Here is a 5523-nt window from a genome sequence, read left to right as displayed (position 1 = left end):
GTTCCGAGAAATTCGCCCTGGCAATTTTGCAATCCGAGAGCGGCATGTACTGCATATGTACGCTGGCCCCTCCTCCACTCGGTTGATCGAGATTTGAAAAAGTCAATCTGAAATCCGTGGTGGGGATCGGTAGTTGGCTGGCTGGCTGGTAGAATTAGTAGAGGCTACCGTGCGCGTAATCTAAGCCGCGGTTCCAAAGATTGGTCACGCGGCTGGATTTCTCGTTGGCTGGTGAAACGTTATCGCGGTGGACTCTGAACCGAAACTACTCGGTCGCTTAACGATCAGCCGAGGAAATAAACATAAATCGCAGCTCCCCTATCTCTCTGTAATATTCTTATTGTTATTCATTAAGCCGACGATAAGAACGAATTTACAATTAGGCGATAACGGGTCAGTCGGGACGGAATGAATGAAGACGAGCCGCCGTTTCTTCGCTCGAGAACCAAAGTCTTTTTCGTCGAGCGATAGCGATATGTTCACCGACGGACGCCTTCCTGAATGTTTAGAGTGCACACGCAAGCACACGTGCGAACAGAGCTCGTTTCGCATATACGAGGCGCACCACCGCTACATACGTACATACTCGGAGCAGAGTATGCACAGTAAGCGCAGCAGACCGTCCCGTCTCGTCGTGGCTCAGACCTTAATGACGTCATTATCTCTAATTAGAATTCCCATAGTGGCAGCGGCATCTACCGGCAGGCACCCCGTTACACCTGGCGGGCACTCTTCCCCTACGTGCCCAGAAGAAAAACGTATCGGAGGAAAGAAACGCGGAAGACGATCGGCCTCTTTTTCTCCTCGAACTTTGCGCATTTTTCGAGCCAGAACCGAGTCGTCACTCTCCGCTATCAACCAACTCTTCACGCGTGACTCACTCATTTCTTCGCAACTGAGTTTCGAAGCCGAGGACGAGGACTTTCCTCGAAAAAGTTGATACGCTCTGCTCGTTCCTAACGCATATTTCCGCACGCGCGTTGAATAACAGTCGCGTAACAGGGTGTCGCAGTGACACAGCTCTCTCAACTGAACGAACGAAAGAACTAGCCAAGAGATAAAAAGGAAGGGGCAAGAGAGATAGAGTGAGAAACGCGCTGCCCGGCCAAAGTGATGCGCGACCGCCTTGTACGTGCATGTATGCATGATTCCGCGGCCCTTCCGCCGCCGCCGCCGCCGCACAAACTTCCACCACCACTATGTACCGAGTTATCGTCGCTCCCACCCCCGCTTCTGCCTCCTCGTCTCTTTCCCCTCTGTCTCTCCGGCAAGTTCTCCTGTCGTTCGTTCGTTCGTTCGTTCGTTCGTTCGTTCTTCCGTCGTCCTGAAATCGTGACGTCAGGTCAGGTACCTGTTGCATGCGACGCGTTAGAGAATGCGTCGCAACGGTGCGTTTGACGAGAGGGGGGCTGGCGAATATCGATCGGACGATCCAACTACCGGAGGAGGAAGGAGGAAAGTGTGGATCCTGGGTAATTATCGCGGACGTAAGAAGCGCCAGTAACGAATGCAGCTGTTATCTTCCTGCAAAGATCGGAATCAACGAAAATAGACGAAGCTAGGAGCTGGCTTGTTTGGAAGCGCGCCAATGATGCGGCGAGGCGCCGCGGAAAAATTTCTACGTGCCGGCAGACCTTCGATCGTCTCTCTATCCTCTCGTATAGTTACATAGTTAACGCATCCTTGGACGCGACGTGGTGCGCCTGACCGCAAACGGACCATTCTACTGACCGACAACGAGAGCGCGGCTCGCTCGAAATTGCATATTTCGAATCTATCGGTGGGTGGAACGCGATGGAAAAAACCTATCGTTCCGAGACTCGACGAGCAAACGCGTAAAACAAATGTACGAGCGTACCACTCTACGCATGTGGCCCCGCGGTCTCGCAATTTAGAAAAGAAATTATCGCTTCTAGAATTGATAAAAGGCAAATAGACATACGGGCAACGATAAACAGGGACAGCGTTCTCGATGACTTCCTCCCCAGTGGCGCTCGATGGCGCTCGATGGCGCTCGATGGCGCTCGATCGCGCTCGATCGCGCTCGATCGCGTTCGCTCCGCCGCTCGCTCTAGGACTCTAGGCGGATGTGCATTTGTAAAGCGGAGTGGATGTTTCATTTCCAGACAATGAGAAACGATTAACGAAGGAGAGGAGGAGGAAGGAGCACGGTTAGCTCCGCGACGAGGGGGCGAGAAACGCGGTTGAGAACCACGGTCCTAGAACGCCGGTCGCCGGTACATAAATAGAACGGTGGACCTTAACGCGCACTTTTGCGCCTTTATGTAACTTGGCCAAATTTATGGTCGTTATCTATTTAATAATACGCGCCATTTGCCAACATGAAACGGCCTTACGTAGACGCGTGCGGCTACCGTAAATTTCGCGAGAGTGCGTTCACCTCCTCGATTTCGTCGCTTCACGGACGCTCGAACGGCGAGCCGCTAATTACCCTATATCGAACTCTATCGGGGATCATTCGGGGACCGAGGGGAACATGCGCGCGGAACCTGCCCTTTCATCTTGCCGATCACTCCGAGGCGCTTCTACGGTGGTACGATGCGGAGGATCGGCGTGAAACACCGGATGGATTATCGTGCGAAGCTGTGCCGGACACCAACGACAAACGCGACCCGCTATCGATTCTAGCGAGAGAAAAAAGAATGCGCGGAGGGAAACGGAGATAGGAATAGTGGATGGATATCGGGATTCGGATGAAACGTGATTCGGGACACGTGGCACCAACTATGTAGAGCATGTAGAGCATGCACGTATACATACACGTAGATAGAAATGTGCAGTTTGCGCGCGAACCACAACACTCGCGAGGAGGAGAGCACCAGGACGGTATCGACGCGAGTCTATTTCGCAACGTACTCTGTTTACGCAGCAACGACTCGTCGTGGCTGAGGAGTCAGAGAGCTCTGACCATTTCTTCTTATTCACCTCGAGATATTCCATCGATCGATCGCGTTACCGCACACGTACCTTCTCGTTCGCGTAAACACCTCGGAGAATCGGAAAGATCCGTGAGCCAGCGTCGTGGACGGACAGCCGTTCTCTTCGATATGGCGTGGCTCGATGTGAAATTGGACAAATCGACGTGAACGTCGACCGGACCAAGCCAACTACCGCTCTCTTTCTCCTAGACAGATCGGTCGGAGCACGTTGGTTACGGAAGGTACACACACAAGAAGCACCGTCGCGAGCTGTCAAACTCACACGCAGACGACCGACTGGCAGACGGTCGAGGACTGAGTAGGGCAGCCGATTGCTCGTGGATTCCCTCTTCTATCTCTCTCTTTCGCCCCTTCCCGCCGCCGGTCCGCGCTCGCTCCCACCCGTCTCCCGCGCCGTTCCTTCCACTCTTTCTCGCTCGCTTTTCTTTCCTTCTTACTGTAACGCGGCATCTCCCCCCAGCCGACCGGCGGCGCCCTTCTCCTCCCGGCGGAGGAGGTCTCTCTTTTCGTCCATCTGCCACCTTCGCGATATCGTGAAGCGTGCGCGGACGAGGGAAGGGGAAGCCACGAGGTCGGAAAACACGGAAATTACGGGCTGAAAAGATGGCCCATTATCGAGCGTAAGTGGATCGAGCACGATTCACCCAATCTCCGTCCTCCCTTCCTTCTTTCCAACGAGTAACTAGTATTCAGCCCGACTGTTCATCTACGACGACGACGGAAAATTGTCGCGCGACTATAAAACCGTGTTGTACTTTTCGCCAAAAGCTTTGAACGTGGCGCGCTCTCATGGCAACGAGACGAGGCAGCACTACCGTCTCATAAAATGGCTGACTCTCTTGTTCCTCCTCTTAGACTTGGCCTCTATTTCGCTACTCTAGCCGGGGAACGGTTCTTGTTTCCCTCGAAAGAGCTCGATCGAGCGAAAGTCAATGTCGAGGTGAATTTCGTTCTACACCCTGCTCTCAACGAGGCGAGTACCTAATTTTCCAAAGGGTTCTCGCCCTACCGTCCCGCGGGCAATTGCACAAGGAGAAGGAGGAGAAGAATTACAGCTATAACGATTACAGGCATAGCCGTGCAAAGTGGCCGCGTGACGTTCACGTGGAGGATGGATGCCAGTGCTCGAATACGAATACAGGATTGCGCGATATCGATACCGCGAATCGAAAGCCACACAGGGTAACGCTGACTCCTTGAAATATCGCAGACGTGTAAAATTGTCGTGACGACGCTGGCGCATGCAAATAGAAAATAGAAATGAGTTTAGAAATAGCGTGGCCAGTCGTCGGCCTAGAATTCGATCGGTCGTAGCCCATCGCGACACTGTTTCGGCTTACTTGGAACGCGTCGCGTCTCTCTACTCTCGACTCGACTCGACTCGACGAAGAATGAAGAAGAAAAAGAATATGCGGCGATGATTCGCGATATACACCGTTGAATACCAGCACTCGTTACGGGAGTCGCGGCAAATTCGTCGAGGTATCTAATTAAACGATGAATAATACATTAGACAGATCGACGCGATTAAAAGCACCCTGTAGATGGCCTGCAGACGTAGTTACACTTCCTTCAAAGCATCGTATCCTGCTGGAAAAATATTGGCCGAGGAATTGAGCGGTCGCGGACGGCGTTGAACGCTGGTGGGAGGGACAATACTAGCCCGCTCGCGACTTCCTTCCTACGTAGAACACGAGCGAGTAAACGCGAATACTACCGGCATCGCGTAGAAACTTGGCTTGGTAGTGGTTTCATTCATAAAGTCACGCGTTTCGCGAGGAAACGTTTGCACGCGTTAACGAGAGAAACGTATCGCGGTGCGCGCCGCGTAAACAGCTTAAAACGTCCTCCGGAACTTATTTCCGTCGTAGAGCTACTTAGCTATCGGCATGCTTAAATAGAGAATCACCGCGATTACTTGGAACCAGTTACGTAGATTCAATTCCAACAACTAAGCGTAATACGCGCGGTCTTGGATCTTGCTTTTCAAAGTGCGCTGACCCTTCAGGCTTGGGCGGAACTCCTTCGCTTCCGGTGTTGTTCCGTCGCTGCTATTTCTATATATAAACCCACACGCTTTTGTTGCCGAACACCTACGGCACCAACCATCTTCTATGTGCCACCGTCCCCACTGCTATTTCCTCGATCGCGACCTCCTTTTTTCTTTCTTTTTAGTTTCTCCCCGATCTACACGAGTGACGAAACGCGAGAAACTATCTCGAACAGACACGAGTATTGGAAACAATCCGCGAGATATATTACTAAAGTAAGTGTGTACTCACGACAAGTGTACGAAGAAGATGGTTCCTCGAGATACCCTCGGATGATCGGCGTAAAGAAATCCTCCGAAATTGCTCTAATGGACGGACAGCTATTGTAAATATACACGTGTATTTGACGTAACACCGTTTACTCTTTCCTTCGTTTGTCCGTTTATTTGGCAAAGGTTCGCTACAAGATAGTGTCGTACAATTGACATCTTCCTACGACTTCCTGCACTAGCTAGAGACCGATGATTATTTTTTGTCGAAAGTTCGTTGGCACGGTGGGAAATGGTGGGAGA

The sequence above is a fragment of the Habropoda laboriosa genome, unplaced genomic scaffold, assembly GCF_001263275.1.
Source record: "Habropoda laboriosa isolate 0110345459 unplaced genomic scaffold, ASM126327v1 scaffold33, whole genome shotgun sequence".
Classification (NCBI taxonomy): domain Eukaryota; kingdom Metazoa; phylum Arthropoda; class Insecta; order Hymenoptera; family Apidae; genus Habropoda; species Habropoda laboriosa.
This window is presented reverse-complemented; position numbering follows the sequence as displayed.